This window comes from Bufo bufo, chromosome 11, assembly GCF_905171765.1.
Source record: "Bufo bufo chromosome 11, aBufBuf1.1, whole genome shotgun sequence".
In the NCBI taxonomy this organism is placed as follows: domain Eukaryota; kingdom Metazoa; phylum Chordata; class Amphibia; order Anura; family Bufonidae; genus Bufo; species Bufo bufo.
The window spans coordinates 53509744-53527315 of record NC_053399.1 but is presented as its reverse complement, the minus strand read 5'-3'; the positions used below and the strand labels follow the sequence as shown (position 1 = coordinate 53527315).

The window sequence follows — 17572 nt, the reverse complement described above, 5'->3', positions numbered from 1 at the left end:
TGGGGGTAATGTAAGCCCTATGGATTAATTTAATAAAAAAAATGAAGGCATTGTCTGATTGGCCAATCGGGTAACATGTGAGACCAGGGTCATCTGAGTGCCATTTAGTGATGGAGAGGTGGGACTCATCATAATCAATAAGGGCACGAAGGAATTTGTATCTGCCTGTAATGGCGGCTCTACGGGAGCTGGCCTCTACTATAGGTGGTTTAAATTGGGAGGCACATTCTTGGGGTGTTTTATGGCATAATATTTCTCTGGCATAGAGGAAATCTAATACCGGGGGAATTTATCTTGTAGTTCAGAGAAAGATAGGGGGCATTTTTGTGTAAAAATGTTACAGGAATGCTAGAACTGACTAATAGTTAATATTCAAAGGCCAATAGGCCAAAGTCTGTGTGGCCAACTCTTAGTTAATATAAAAAAAGATTGATTCCAGCTCACCAATAAACGCACATGCAACGGAGAAGCCGGGCCGACTTCGTAGTACAAAGCGTCAAATTAGGAATTTCCAGCACATAGTTAAATGAAATCTTGCACAGTCTATATTTCATATCCAAAAGATACATATAGTGTAGTGGACACCGACCTCCAACATCTCCCTTCAGACCGACATGATCATGATTAAGAGCCCATTGGCTCGAAACATGTCAGTCTGAAGGGAGATGTTGGAGGTCGGTGTCCACTACACTGTATGTACCTTTTGGATATGAAATAAAGACTGTGCAAGATTCCATTTAACTACGGGCTGGAAATTCCTCATTTGCAACTCTTAGGCTACTTTCACACTCGCATTTTGTGGAGATCTGTCATGGATGGACCCGTTCAGATAATTCAATAGTCTGCATCTGTTCAGAACGGATCCGTTTGTATTATCTTTAACATTGCCAAAACGGATCCGTCTTGAACACCAATTGTGTCAGTGAGAACAGATCCGTTTGGCTCAGTTTCATCAGACGGACACCAAAACACTGCAAGCAGCGTTTTGGTGTCAGTCTCCAAAGCAGAATGGAGACTGAACTGATGCATTCTGAGGAGATCCTTTTCAATTTCGAATGCAAACTGATCCATTTTGGACTGCTTGTGAGAGCCCTGAACAGATCTTTCAAACGGAAAGCTAAAACGCAAGTGTGAAAGTAGACTAAACCCAAAAATGCATATAGTTCACTATGCTTCAGTTGTGGCCTCATTCAACTGCATTTCATTGGTGAAGACCCTCCAAGTAGTCATCCATGAAGCTTCATCCCAGAGTCAGTCTGTGTTGAAGTCTCTCTCTACTGCCATCCTGTTTCCTCTCTGGGTATGGTTGCAGCAGGTAGGTCATCAACTTAAAAGCCTCATCCAATAGCTTGACAAAGGGAAATGGATGCAGAGTATCCTGAAGAGGTCTTGATGAAGGTAGAGTCACCTGGTCTTGCAGTATTTACCTCCCAGATTCCAGCAGCAGTAGCACTCAGAAGTCTCCAGTGCTGAACATAGTCGCCGATGTTTATAGCAAGAAACTGTCACGGCGGGCGTGCACTCAGAAAAACAGAAAACCTACCAACCAGGCTCTGGGCGAGAGACAGGGGAAGGGTCACCTCCTAGCTAATCCCTGACCACTTTCCCTGCACTGCTCAGCCCACCTGCAGACCTTTTAAGGTAGGTATGAGGTGTTCCCGTGCCTGGGCTGACAAAACCCTAACTTCCCTGAGATGGTGAAGAGGGGAAATAGGAGCAGCCTGCTGGAACAGACAGAGAACCTTCCTTCCTAGCTTCCAAGACCACAATGATTTGTATAATCCGCTCAGAGCACTGGGCTGGTGAGCCCTTTAAACTAATGACCCCACCCAGTGCACCTGATGAGAGGCGGATCCAGCACGGCTCCAAAACAAACACTAAACTCGTGCTGCAATCCTGGCCGACATCCGCACATCGTCAGAGTGGGGCATGACAGAAACTTGTATATGTCATCAGCCACCACCTCCAGGACCGCAGAAAACTGGTGGTGGCTGCTATTGGGCACAAACCGGAAGTCTGCTGCCATGTGCATCCAAATCTGGGTCAGACTGGGCCCTGGAATGGGTGAATAGTACTGCTAGATGGCATGTTCTTCTAACCGTTCCGGATATGTTTGGTTCAACAACCTGGAATTGCTGGTGTATTTATACGAAGATATCCCCAGTTGCCAAAATCTTAAAGAGAAGGAAAAATTAGTAGAAGACAATCCAAAATATCTGCTGCCTATCTCGGGAATCCCCACTCATTGACAAAAAATAAGGCACCAAGAAGGAGTTATGAATGCAATGATGATATATGTAAGTGATTATAATATTAGAGTGAAAGGATATGTTTATTGGGGAAAACTGTACAATTCAGAGGAGACGCTAGTGGCCACATCTAGCCTGGATACACAATGAAATAGGGTAGGGAATGGAGGCAGACAGTTTCTGTGTGGTATCCTGTGGCTGTATATCCTGCACACTGGTAGGTTGCTGAAGCTGGTGTCCCAGCTGGTTCCATAAATGCTTGTTTGGAGAAGGAATTGTTTTAATCTGGAGGAGATATTCCTGGGAAAACCTTGCTGTGGGTGTGCGTGCGGTATCCTGTTGAGAAATTCCAGTTGAAATCCCTGATATGAGAGGCCGCAGGATGTCCTCTACATATCACTGAGCTGTTAGTGTACCTCATATCACTAGTAGAGACGGCCGACGGTTCTATGTAATAGATTATAACACCAGCAGTTGGGGCAGTGTATCGATCCACAGCAAAGGCAGGATTAAATCGCTCACCACAAGGCCTCCATACTCAAACCCAACTGTGCTAACATTTCATACAGAAGTTGGATTTGTCGCTAAAAGTGATAAAGTTCCAGTCCATAGCAGTCCAGATTTCTCATTCAAAACACCACTGCAAATGAAGGCAATGATAGCTTACTGTCAATGATCGGACACGTAATGGTGGAATATGCAGATTTACACACTGTAGATTTTGTTCCATTCACCTAAACAGGGCTTGCAGAAATCCATGTGCTTACCTCCCCCATTCAAATGAATGGAACTGATTTTCAGAGAAAGCGAGGATAAGACAGCACTACTCACTGAGACGTCTCAGAGGGACCATTTGGTGGCGGTGCCAGCAGTGTGAAGTCTCGACCTGTTGGACTCCCCAATATCAGAAAAAACTGTGGGACTCTTAAGTCTTCAGGAAGTTTCCGTGTTTATTTTCACCAAACAAGCGACGTTTCGACTCTGAATCTTTTTCAAGCTCCGTGTGATATACCAAAGTGAGACATATATATACACATAACATAAAATTGATTGGATAAAGGGGTTACCCCAAAAGGTCAGCTCCTCCCCAACCTAATCACATACAGTCAGGTCCATAAATATTGGGACATCAACACAATTCTAACATTTTTGGCTCTATACACCACCACAATGGATTTGAAATGAAACAAACAAGATGTGCTTTAACTGTAGACTGTCAGCTTTAATTTGGGGGTATTTACATCAAAATCAGGTGAATGGTGCAGGAATTACAACAGTTTGCATATGTGCCTCCCACTTGTTAAGGGACCAAAAGTAATGGGACAGAATAATAATCATAAATCAAACTTTCACTTTTTAATACTTGGTTGCAAATCCTTTGCAATCAATTACAGCCGGAAGTCTGGAACGCATAGACATCACCAGACACTGGGTTTCATCCCTGGTGATGCTCTGCCAGGACTCTACTGCAACTGTCTTCAGTTCCTGCTTGTTCTTGGGGCATTTTTCCTTCAGTTTTGTCTTCAGCAAGTGAAATGCATGCTCAATCGTATTCAGGTCAAGTGATTGACTTGGCCATCGCATAACATTCCACTTCTTTCCCTTAAAAAACTTTTTGGTTGCTTTTTCAGAATGCTTTTGGTCATTGTCCATCTGCACTGTGAAGCGCCATCCAATGAGTTCTGAAGCATTTGGCTGAATATGAGCAGATAATATTGCCCGAAACACGTCAGAATTCATCCTGCTGCTTTTGTCAGCAGTCACATCATCAATAAATACAAGAAAACCCGTTCCATTGGCAGCCATACATGCCCACGCCATGACACTACCACCACCATGCTTCAATAATGAGGTGCTATGCTTAGGATCATGAGCAGTTCCTTTCCTTCTCCATACTCTTCTCTTCCCATCACTCTGGTACAAGTTGATCTTGGTCTCATCTATCCATAAGATGTTGTTCCAGAACTGTGAAGGCTTTTTTAGATGTCAATTGGCAATCTCTAATCTGGCCTTCCTGTTTTTAAGGCTCACCAATGGTTTACATCCTGTGGTGAACCCTCTGTATTCACTCTGGTGAAGTCTTCTCTTGATTGTTGACTTTGACACACATACACCTACCTCCTGGAGAGTGTTCTTGATCTGGCCAACTGTTGTGAAGGGTGTTTTCTTCACCAGGTAAAGAATTCTTCGGTCATCCACCACAGTTCTTTTCCGTGGTCTTCCGTGTCTTTTGGTGTTGCTGAGCTCACCGATGCGCTCCTTCTTTTTAAGAATGTTCCAAACAGTTTTGGTTACACATAATGTTTTTGCTATCTCTCTGATGGGTGTCACGGCGGGCGTGCACTCAGACTCACAGATAACCCACCAACCAGGCTCTGGGCGAGAGACAGGAGAAGGGTCACCTCCTAGCTAATCCCTGACCTCTTTCCCTGCACTGCTCAGCCCACATGCAGACCTTTATGGTAGGTATGATGTGTCCTCGTGCCTGGGCTGAAACACCCTAAATTCCCTAAGATGGTAAAAGAGGGGAAATAGGAGCAGCCTGCTCGCACAGAACCTAGATGGGAGAGATGACACAAAACAACCAAACTCGAAATCACACTTCTCTTTCTGAGCTGGAACAGACAACCTTCCTTCCTAGCTTCCAAGACCACAATGATTCCTATAATCCGCTCAGAGCACTGGGATGGTGTGCTATTTAAACTAATGACCCTACCCAGTGCACCTGATGAGAGGCGGATCCAGCACGGCTCCAAAACAAACACTAAACTCGTGCTGCTATCCTGGCTGACCTCCGCCCATCGTCAGAGCGGGGCATGACAGTACCCCCCCTTCTACGGGTGACCTCCTTATCCGGACCAACCTTATCCGGATGGGACCTATGAAAAGCCCTCACCAGTCGGCTGGCGTTGACATCCAACGCCGGAACCCACATCCTCTCCTCAGGGCCGTATCTCCTCCAGTGCACCAGGTACTGAAGGGAACCCCGAAGAACTCTAGAGTCGAGAATCCTGGAGATCTCAAACTCCAAGTTTCCCTCGACTAGAACAGGAGGAGGAGGCAATGTTGATGGTTCCACCGGTCTCACGTTTTTTTTTTTTTTAGTAAAGACCTGTGGAACACATCATGGATCCTCCAAGTCTGCGGAAGATCCAGCCGAAACACTACAGGATTGATCACCGCAGAAATTTTATACGGACCAATAAATCTTGGACCCAGTTTTCAAGATGGCACTCTCAATTTGATATTCTTAGTGGACAACCACACCAGATCACCCACACACAGGTCCGGACCAGTCACACGTCTCTTGTCAGCCATTCGTTTATACCTCTCACCCATCTTCTCCAAATTCCCTTGAATCCTCCGCCAGATGGAGGATAAGGCAGAAGAGAATCTTTCCTCCTCTGGCATCCCAGAGGAACTAGTCCCAGAAAAGGTACCAAACTGAGGATGGAAACCGTATGCGCCAAAAAATGGCGACTTACCCGTGGACTCCTGCCTACGGTTATTCAACGCAAACTCTGCTAAGGACAAGAATGAGGACCAGTCCTCCTGATTCAGCCACAAAGCACCTCAAGTAGCTCTCCAGGTTTTGATTAGTACGCTCCGTCTGACCATTCGACTGCGGATGAAAAGCCGAAGAGAATGAAAGTTGAATGCCAAGCCGGTGTCACGAGTTGGAGGTCCCAGGAGAGACCACCGCGTCGTCAAGCAATAAACAAACAGAAATCAGGTACAGACACACAAGAGTTTATTGCACAAACAAAAACAGGGAAGGCAGCACAGACAAAACATGAGCTCTATGTACCGTCAGCACAGTGGGAGAAAACCCCCACTGCGCCACTGTCTAGTAATACTCCGGAGGGGCGTGACTAAGCAACTCCTGGTATTCACTAGAGCCCTAGATGGTAGGGTTAGACTTTGCCGCAGGAAGTTGCCAGGGTCCACTCTGGAGCGTGAACTAGACAGTGACAGCAGGAACGAATGGACAACAGGTACCAGAAGGTACCGACGGCACATAGGCAAACATAACAGACAGGCAAATACAAAACAGGGCAACTAATAACACAAGCAGAAATACATAGCAAGGAAACAGGAGTGACAATGAGCAGAGAAGGACTTGCTCCACCAGTGGTATACTGCGTGGCCTTGCGCATAGCACTCTGCAGCTAGGCGCTTGCTGAACCGAGACATATGAATACACACAAGGTAACTAAGAATACAAGCAGGAGTTTACGCAAGGGAGCAGGAGTGGCAATGAGCAGAGAAGGACTTGCTCCACCAGTAGTAAGCTGCATGGCCTTGCGCATGCCACTCTGCTGCAAAGGCTTGCTGAACACAGACATATGAAAACACACAAAGTAACTAAAACATAACTGGCAGAACAGATAACAGAAGGACAGGAAAGAGGACGGGAATGAACAAGTAGGGGAACCCACAGAGCACAGACAGACACGGATCCCATGGGTCAGCAGCATGGGAGAGAGAGTGCAAACCAGGAGCAGGACAAGACAACACACACCAGGAGAGCTGACCTAGAACTGAGGAAACCTCAGCCTTATATACAGGTTCCATGGGTGTAGCAAAGAGGCCACACCCATGGAGCAGGCAGAGGATAAACTCCAAATAGGCACACAGGGGAGTTAACCCATACAGAACCACAAATAACACACAGTAACGAAACTTCAGCGAGGAGCGCTGAACAAGCAAGGACGGAAGTTCACAGCCAGAGATAGTGGCTGTGACAGCCGGGAGCAGAATGCCCTCCAAAACCTGGAGACAAACTGCGTGTCCCTATCAGAGACCACATCCGAAGGAATACCATGCAATTTCACAATATTATCCACAAAAATCTGCGCAAGAGTCTTAGCGTTAGGCAGACTAGTTAGTGGTATAAAGTGAGCCATTTTACTGAAACGGTCAACTACCACCAAAATCACTGTTCTCCCGGAGGAACTCGGCAGATCCGTAATAAAGTCCATAGACAAATGCGTCCAAGGACGAGACGGAATCGACAATGGAAGAAGTGAACCAGCCGGTCGAGTATGAGCAACCTTTGACCGAGCGCAGGTTTTCACAAGCTGTCACGAAATTCTCAATGCTCTTACGTAACCCTGGCCACCAGAACCTCCGGGATACTAGATCACAGGTGGACTTACCACCAGGATGTCCAGTGAGGACGGTATCGTGATGTTCCTTGAACACCTTATATCGCAGGCCCTCAGGAACAAACAACCTCCCTGGGGAACAAGAACCAGGAGCCCCCTCCTGGGCTCCCAACACCTCCATCTCCAATTCAGGGCACAGAGCGGAGACCACCACCCCATCCGCTAAAATCGGCGCAGGATCCTCTGAATCACCTCCCCCAGGAAAGCTGCGAGACAAGGCATCTGCCTTGACGTTCTTGACCCCTGGGCGAAAGGTAACCACAAAATGTAACCTGGTAAAAAACAGTGACCATCTGGCCTGCCTAGGGTTCAGACGCTTGGCAGATTGCAGGTAAGCCAAATTCTTATGGTCTGTATATACCGTAACGGGGTGAGACGCCCCCTCCAACCAGTGACGCCATTCCTCAAAGGCCAACTTGATAGCCAACAACTCTCTATCTCCAACATCATAATTCCTCTCGGCGACCAAGAGCTTCTTGGAGAAAAAGGCACACGGGACCCACTTGCCAGGAGATGAACCTTGTGACAGCACCGCTCCAACCCCCACCTCTGATGCATCAACCTCCACTACGAATGGCTGAGACACATCCGGCTGCACCAGAATGGGAGCAGACGCAAAACGCTCCTTAATAGCCGAAAAGGCCTGCAGTGCCTCATCCGACCAGACAGAGACATCGGCGCCCTTCTTGGTCATATCAGTGAGAGGTTCTACTACGGTGGAATAATTAGAAATACATTTTCTATAATAATTTGTAAACCCCAAGAACCGCATCAAAGCTTTCTGATTCTCTGGTCGGTCCCACTCCAGACCCGCCCGGACCTTTTCGGGGTCCATGCGAAAACCAGAATCAGAAAGCCTGTATCCCAAGAACGGAAGCTCTTGCACCGCAAACAAACATTTCTCCAATTTGGCATATAATTTATTCTCCCGAAGGATCGTCAAAACCTGTCTCACATGATCCTGATGGGTCTTCAGATCAGGAGAATAAATTGAAATGTCATCCAGGTAAACTACTACGAACCTCCCCACCAAATGATGAAAAATGTCATTGACGAATCGCTGAAATACTGCTGGCGTGTTCGTCAACCCAAAAGGCATAACCAGGTTCTCAAAATGACCCTCGTGCGTATTGAAGGCCGTTTTTCACTCATCCCCCTCCTTGATTCTGATCAGATTGTAGGCCCCTCCCAAATCCAACTTGGAGAACACCTTGGCTCCAACAATCTGATCAAAAAGATCAGAGATCAAAGGCAGGGGATATGGATCCCGGACTGTAATACGGTTCAATTCCCGGAAATCCAAACACGGTCTCAGTGATCCATCCTTTTTCTTCACAAAGAACAAACCTACTGCCACTGGAGACTTAGATGGTCTAATATGACCCTTTGCCAAACTCTCGACGACATACTTTCGTATGACCTCTCTTTCGGGTTGAGAGAGGTTGTAAAGCCGAGACTTTGGCAACTTAGCCCCCGGAATGAGATTAACTGGACAATCATAGTCTCGATGAGGGGGCAATTCCTGAGCCCCACCCTCCGAAAAGACATCCGCAAAATCCAAGAGATACTGAGGTAAAGCCGTAATGGACACACCAGAGATAGATGTGCCAAGACAATTATCCGAACAAAACTCACTCCAACCAATGATTTGTCTCGCTTGCCAGTCTATAATTGGGTTATGTCTAGTCAACCATGGCAACCCCAAAACTATAGGAGCTGGCAAATCCTTCATGACAAAACAAGAAATAATTTCAACATGTGAATCACCCACCCTTAAGTGAATACCATGAACAATGTGAGTAAGGCTCCTTTGAGAAAGAGGGGAAGAATCAATTGCAAAAACACGAATCTCGTTCTCTAAAGTGCAAGTACTTAGTCCTAGGTTTTGAAGGAAAAGAAAGTCAATTAGCACCACAATCAAGGAATACATCAACAAAAACATTTTTTTACTCTAGCGCCACCATAGCTGGAAGGAGTAAACGGGAACTGCAGGGAGCTTGCATACCTGCCTGCTCCACCACACCATTCGTACTACTAAGTGTCAGGGAAGTTTTTTTTTTTTTTCTTTTTCTCTTCCACCTGTGGTTTAACATAAGGACAAGCAAAAATAAAATGACCCCTCTTTCCACAATAGTAACATAGTTTGTGCACTTTCCTAAAGTCTCTACTATCAGAATGGCAAGAAACCTGACCCAACTGCATGGGTTCCTCCGCTACCCCAGAGTTACCTGTAACATCACCCGGGGAGGCAGTAGAGACGAAACCACTCACAGAAGGGGTACCTTGCGCGGAGGGAGCCCTATACCTCTCTCTCTGATACGTCTATCTAGCCGTACTGCTAAAGACATGGCGTTCTCCAAAGAGTCTGGGTATTCATGAAAAGTAAGGGCATCCTTCAATCTTTCAGATAACCCCTGACAAAACTGACTACGTAACGCGGGATCATTCCACTCTGATTCAGTAGCCCACCTCCTAAACTCAACACAGTAAGCCTCTGCAGTAAGTTCCCCCTAAAACAAATTACGTAATCTCGACTCGAGACCCGATCTGGGTCATCGTAGATTAATCCCAGAGCCTTAAAAAATTCCTCCACCGACTGGAGGGCCCGAGAACCAGGTGGCAGAGAAAAGGCCCAGGATTGCGCGTCCCCTTTAAGCAGAGAAATAACTATACCTATCCTCTGACTCTCATCACCTGATGACGATGGACGCAGCCGAAAGTACAATTTGCAGGATTCTCTAAAACGGATAAAGTCATCCGTACCTCCTGAAAATCGATCAGGAAGAGCCACTTTAGGCTCCACACAAATTTGACCTGCACCAGCTGCCAGAGCATTCTGACATCGTGTGACCGAACCCCGTAGCTTCACAACCTCTAGGGATAGCCCCTGCATGCGGTCAACTAATGCTTCAATTGATGCCATCACAAAACCGCTGAGTAATGGCAGTCACAGTAAGGCGGATTATAATGTCACGGCGGGCGTGCACCCAGACTCACAGATAACCCACCAACCAGGCTCTGGACGAGAGACAGCGGAAGGGTCACCTCCTAGCTAATCCCTGACCTCTTTCCCTGCACTGCTCAGCCCACATGCAGACCTTTATGGTAGGTATGATGTGTGCCTGGGCTGAAACACCCTAAATTCCCTAAGATGGTAAAAGAGGGGAAATAGGAGCAGCCTGCTCGCACAGAACCTGGATGGGAGAGATGACACAAAACAACCAAACTAGAAATCACACTTATCTTTCTGAGCTGGAACAGACAACCTTCCTTCCTAGCTTCCAAGACCACAATGATTCCTATAATCCGCTCAGAGCACTGGGATGGTGTGCTATTTAAACTAATGACACCACCCAGTGCACCTGATGAGAGGCGGATCCAGCACGGCTCCAAAACAAACACTAAACTCGTGCTGCTATCCTGGCCGACCTCCGCACATCGTCAGAGTGGGGCATGACAATGGGTTTGTTGTATTTTTTCAGCCTAATGATGGCTTGCTTCACTGATAGTGACAGCTCTTTGGATCTCATCTTGAGAGTTGACAGCAACAGATTCCAAATGCAAATAGCACACTTGAAAAGAACTTTGGACCTTTTATCTGCTCATTGTAATTGGGATAATGAGGGAATAACACACACCTGGCCATGGAACAGCTGAGAACACAATTGTCCCATTACTTTTGGTCCCTTAACAAGTGGGAGACACATCAAGCTCTTGTAATTCCTACACCGTTCACCTTATTTACCCTCAATACCCTCAAATTAAAGCTGACAGTCTGCAGGTAAAGCACATCTTGTTCGTTTCATTTCAAATCCATTGTGGTGGTGTATAGAGCCAAAAATGTTAGAATTGTGTCGATGTCCCAATATTTATGGACCTGACTGTATAACCCCCGCACAGTTGTAATGTGTATCCTATAAATCTACATACATCAAGTGGGACATAATTAGATTACAATATTAGACATACCTAAACACCATGCCGAAGGAGATATTCCGGAGTGTCAAAGCTTTAGGCAAAGTGCGCGCCTGCCATGTGTCTAAGGTACATTGCGCATGTCCAACTAAAATACATTTTAGTGTTCCTTGTTACTAGCGTAGCGTCTTCCAGTCATGTGATTCCTTAAGTGTCGCGTCTCTAGGATACAAGGCTAAATTCTATGATAAAATGTATTGGCAATCGGGAGACAGGTGCCCGAATCCTGTACTAGAACCATATTTTTGACCTACTATATGGATAAACACTGGGCTGTCAGACACTCCTGTATTAAAGAAAAGGCATTTTGAATGATTCACATTAAGGGGAGAAAAGGGTTTCTGTACAGCATAATTATATAATAGGGCTATAAATTAACCCTTGACTTTATCCTTAACTTTAATGAGGGATAATAGGGATCTCCACTTCAAGGGACATTATATATTGTACAAGGAATAGAGCGCGGAGTGACTCATGTCTGGACTTCACACAATCAGGACTGTACAGATAAGCACCACCATCCAGTGATTCCCATCCTGGATAGAGGGGCCATCCAGTCACCATTCAACATTTCAGCCTGAGGTCAAGAGCACCCGGACTGCGTCCATCCCCATTTATGGGGAGGGCACAGCTCCTGGGGTCACCCCATCAGCAGTCAGTACTCTAGCCAGAATTATATAAGTGTCACTATGCTCCAGCAGTAAAAACATACTCACTGGCTTATTTAATCCAAAAGTTTGTGAACCGTCCACCAACCAGTTGATAAGTGCAGACACTGAACGACGGTATCAAGTATTTTAAACTAGGCCCTTTAGTGGGATCAGACCTATATCCTCCTAGGCTCAAAAGGAGCAACTATCCTATGCCACTCAGACCAATATCAAACATTATACATATGCAATAAAAAGGAAAAGAGAGAAACCCCCACCCTTGTGTCTAAACATTTAAAATACCCGCTGTTCATAAGCAGTTGTCACGTCCATAGGGGTGTTGATAGATAGATACATATAGGGTTGCAGAATAGGTCCCACTCCGTAAGTACTTCACCTTCAGCATGTGCGTGATCCCCACTGAATAATGTGAAAAAATAAGATTACGTACTATTTCAACTCTTAAAAAGGTCTCGAGCTGCGTCGAGTAACAATTTCTTACATTTCCATACTAAACAGTATTATGCACATGTCCTAAATGGGGGTTAAAAGAGTGAGCCCACTTTAAACTCTCGATTTAAACCCTTCGGTTCCATAGTGTCCAGTTCAAATATCCATCTAAGTTCTAGTCTTTTTAAAACTTGTTCCCGGTCGCCCGCTCTTCTCAGTGGGGGGGGGGGGGGACACCATCAATAATCCTAAATCTCAGCTGTGCAACATTATGATGACATTTCAAAAAAAATTCTGGTACAGGTAATTCCACCTCATTGTCATTTACCTTTGTCTGTTTTTGTCACGGATGGTGTTGCAGAAAACTGGAAGTTATAAATAAACATCCGACTGACTTGATCCCAAACTAAGGAACATATGGGTGAGCCCTATAAAACCCCTAGAGCTCTCCCTGACTGCTTTGCCCATGCAAAGATCTTTATGATAGAAAATTGCATGCCCTGGTACCTAGACTGAGTGACACCTGAAAACCCTATAATAGTGAGACACGACCACCGGCTCCCTGCACTTAATACGGAGGGAGTCAGGGTCACCTAGAATCAAGCCAGCACGGAAACACAAATAAAGGAAAAGACTTATCTGAGAAACCAGCAGTTGCAGCCTCTTGCAGTGAACACAATCCAGGAAGTAGTATAAACCGCAAAGTGAGGCAGTATGGGAGGGAATATAAAGGGAGGCAATCAGTGTAAATAGATGACAGCTGGGAGAAGGAAAAGAGATGACAAAGTGAAACCAAAACAAAGAACATCATGCAAGAGGACAGAAGAACATCTTCCACAGCTTCTCAGAGAGCTGGCGGTGACAGTACCCCTCCCTCTACGAGTAGACTCCGGACACTCCGAACCCACCTTCTCAGGATGGGACCTATGGAAAGCCCTGATAAGACGAGTGGCCTTAATGTCCGCCACTGGGACCCACATCCTCTCCTCAGGACCAAAACCCTCCCAATGAACGAGGTACTGGAGAGAACCACGGATAATGCGAGAATCCACAATCCTAGAGACCTGAAATTCAAGATTACCATCAACAACAATCGGAGGAGGAGGCAAAGAGGAGGGTAGAGTGGGTAGGACATACGGTTTTAATAGGGACCTGTGAAAAACATTATGGATCTTCCAAGTCTGAGCAAGATCAAGAAGGAAGGCAACGGTATATATGACGGACAAGATCTTGTAAGGCCCAATCAACTTAGGACCCAACTTCCAGGAGGGAACCTTCAGTTTGATATTCTTTGTAGACAACCACACCAGATCACCCACATTCAAGTCCGGACCAGGCACACGTCTCTTATCCGCCACACGCTTATATCTCTCACTCATCCTCTTCAGATTACCCTGAATCTTTTGCCAAATAAATGACAAAGACGAGGAAAATCTCTCCTCATCAGGTAAACCAGAAGACCCCTCTCCAGAGAATGTCCCAAACTGCGGATGAAACCCATATGCACCAAAAAATGGTGACTTATCAGAGGACTCCTGGCGACGGTTATTACACCACCTCAGCTCCCCTAGCTTAAACACCCTTAAAGGGGTTATCCCATCATAATGATCACTGTTAAATCTGTTAATGATTTGACAGTGATCATTTTTGTAAATATACTTTATTAACAAATTCCCACCGATTAGGAGAAAATTCATCCCCACTTACCTTATTGTTGTGACTCGGTCTCCCCTGGTTACGACCACCGCTCTTCCGCAAAATCCCGATGGTCGCGCTTGCCCAGAAGACTTCTTCTTTTCTCCCGGCCGGGCCACTCGCTGTCCTGAACGCGCACGCTGCCGCGCATGCGCGACGGTGACTTTTTCCCGGCCAGAATAGTACAGAGCTGCGAACGCGCACGCCGGCTCTGTACTATACTGGCCAGAAATAAGTCACATGGCGCATGCGCGGCAGCGTGCGCGTTCAGTCCAGCGCGCGGCCCGGCCGGGAGAAGACTTCAATCAAGATGAAGCCCGCCCCCAGCCAGAATCCAGGAAGTGAACGCGCGGTGGCAGCAGGTAAGTATGAAACTGCTAAGTGGGATAACCCCTTTAATGACCAGGCCACTTCTGCACTACACTACTTTCACAGTTTATTGCTCGGTCATGCAACTTACCACCCAAATGAATTTTACCTCCTTTTCTTCTCACTAATAGAGCTTTCATTTGGTGGTATTTCATTGCTGCTGACATTTTTACTTATTTTTTTTTCATACAAAGTCTCATATTCCACTAACTTGTGACAAAAAATAAAAACTTCCATGAACTCACTATGCCCATCACGAAATACCTTGGGGTGTCTTCTTTCCAAAATGGGGTCACTTGTGGGGTAGTTATACTGCCCTGGCATTTTAGGGGCCCTAATGTGTGGGAAGTAGTTTGAAATCAAAATGTGTAAAAAATGCCCTGTGAAATCCAAAAGGTGCTCTTTGGAATTTGGGCCCCTTTGCCCACCTAGGCTGCAAAAAAGTGTCACACATCTGGTATCGCCGTACTCAGGAGAAGTTGGGCAATGTGTTTTGGGGTGTCATTTTACATATACCCATCCTGGGTGAGATAAATATCTCGGTCAAATGACAACTTTGTATAAAAAAAATGGGAAAAGTTGTCTTTTGCCGAGATATTTCTCTCACCCAGCATGGGTATATGTAAAAAGACACCCCAAAACACATTGCCCTACTTCTTCTGAGTACGGCGATACCAGATGTATGACACTTTTTTGCAGCCTAGGTGGGCAAATGGGCCCACATTCCAAAGAGCACCTTTCGGATTTCACAGGGCATTTTTTACACATTTTGATTTCAAACTACTTCTCACACATTAGGGCCCCTAAAATGCCAGGGCAGTATAACTACCCCACAAGTGACCAAATTTTGGAAAGAAGACACCCAAGGTATTTCATGATGGGCATAGTGAGTTCATGGAATTTTTTATTTTTTGTCACAAGTTAGTGGAATATGAGACTTTGTAAGAAAAAAAAAAAAATAATAATCATCATTATCCGCTAACTTGTGACAAAAAATAAAAAATTCTAAGAACTGTAAAAAAAAAATATTTTAGGGGCTGTCTGATACAGCAGAGCGTTTGGCTCCCCTGTTTTGGCCAGCCCCTTATGGTATAAGGTAGACATAGCATAGAACATGGATGTTTTATTTAAAGGACAATTCTTTACTTTCCTTTTTTTTTTTTTTTTCATACAGAAGTGCCTGCAGCACTCGGGAGGCTGAACAACCTCCTGAGACGGAACCGGAATGGATCGCCAGCGCCAGCCCTCCTGTCCCTCATGTATCGGCTCAGGACAATCCGGGTCCCCTACTGGATCCCTCCGCTCAACAGAGGCTCTTAGGTTTCCGTCCAAATTTGAGAGCCCTGGTGAGCAGGCAGAGATCCGGTAGGCCAAATCGAACTGATTATGTGAACCTTGTAGAGGTTGTTTCCGACACTCTGGAAGGTTTTGCCGAACATCAGAAGGAGTTTAGTGCTGACTTGATTTGCCGCTGGGAGGGGGCGGAGTCGGCGATTCAATGCAGCCCAAACTACCATTATGGGGTAAGCATAATCAGTTTGATGGACTCAATGACGCCCAAGCAGTTGCATGAGTTTAAGATCAAGAGAACGGGTCATGGGAAATTATGCACCATCCCACACCAGTGACCATTACCGACAACATTCCCACCCCACCCGAGCATGTCCTTCTGTCTCTTATTCTACTTCTCCTCCCCACTATTTTCCTCCCACTTCTTTCCAAACTCCCTCCACCTCTACACATGCTCGGGTACCCTCCTCCTCAGACCCTTCCTTTCTCCACACCCCACAATTTCGCCCTGCATCCTTTCTTGTGGCCCGTAGTTTTATCTCAGAGAATCGACAGGACAGGGGGGGGGCTACCATTGCCAGCTCCAGACCACCTACCCTGCGACAGTCCACCTCCCCTCAAAATTTGGCACAATTTTAATACATTTTATATTTTTATATATATATTTGTTTTTTGTTTCTAATAAAATAAAAAAATTATAGTTTACTTCAATGTGTGTGTTTTCATTGTTCTGTACAGGGTAACAGTAAGCTTGGGCACTCCCGCTGCGTTGACATTAAAACTACCATACGTCACTACTGTGCGTTTATTATAACGCCCTTGGTTGATTTTTTTAAGGTGGCTGAACCATGAACATGACCATCAATAATGAGCTATCTTTTGGCTCTTTATTGATCGTATACCCTCTGATTGGCACATGAACAGCAAATGCTTGTTCGTTGTTCAATAAATCTTATGAAAGGTTCATATGAGCCCTTGTGGGAGTCACTGTCCATCAGCATCATCAGGAATTCATTAATAAATTGTAATTTTACAGTTTAATGATTTCCCGATGACGCTCTAATATTACTAGTGTGATTACCACAAGGGACACGCAAGGGACATACTGCTGTTAAAGGGGTATTCCCATCTTAGACAATGGGGGCATATCGCTAGGATATGCCCCTTTTGTCTGATAGGTGTGGGGTCCACCAATGGGACCCGCACCTATATCGAGAACAGAGCGGGTAGCGCTGTGGCTGAAGGACACCAGATTTGACGGGGTCCGTCCACCACGAGCGCTAATCCCAACCTATCCCATAGAAATGAATGGAGCGCGGCTGCGCTTGTGCAGTGCGCCCTCCTCCACTTTCAGCAGTCCGTTCTCGATAGAGGTGCAGGTCCCAGCAGTGGGACCAGCACCTATAAGACAATGGGGGCATATCCTAGCAATATGCCCCTATTGTCTGAGATGAGAAAACCCCTTTAAGGCCTCTTGCACACGACTGTATGCCCTCCGAGACATACGGTCAGTGAGCGGGCCATATGTCCTGTAGTGGCATTGATCGTGCCCACGGGAGTACACAGCATCATAGTTTACAATGATGCTGTGCAAGTTGAGCTGCCAGCGGGGCTATTGTCTTGCACTTATAGATCATATGAGTGCGGGACAATAGCCCAGTGTGCGGCACAACATGGACAACATCATGATGCTATGTACTCCCGTACGCACGATCAATATGGCCCG

The 17572-nt window shown here is 46.0% G+C and overlaps 1 protein-coding gene across 1 annotated transcript in view; it reads left to right on the top strand.

The window, feature by feature from the left end:
- LOC120981430 overlaps positions 1-17337 on the top strand; it is a 49675-nt gene extending 32338 nt beyond the window's left edge. Inside the window, exon 4 of the mRNA XM_040410968.1 lies at positions 17316-17337. The gene's annotated coding sequence lies outside the window, so the exon portion shown is untranslated. The remainder of the gene's footprint in view (positions 1-17315) is intronic.
- The last annotated feature ends 235 nt before the right edge of the window (positions 17338-17572 follow it).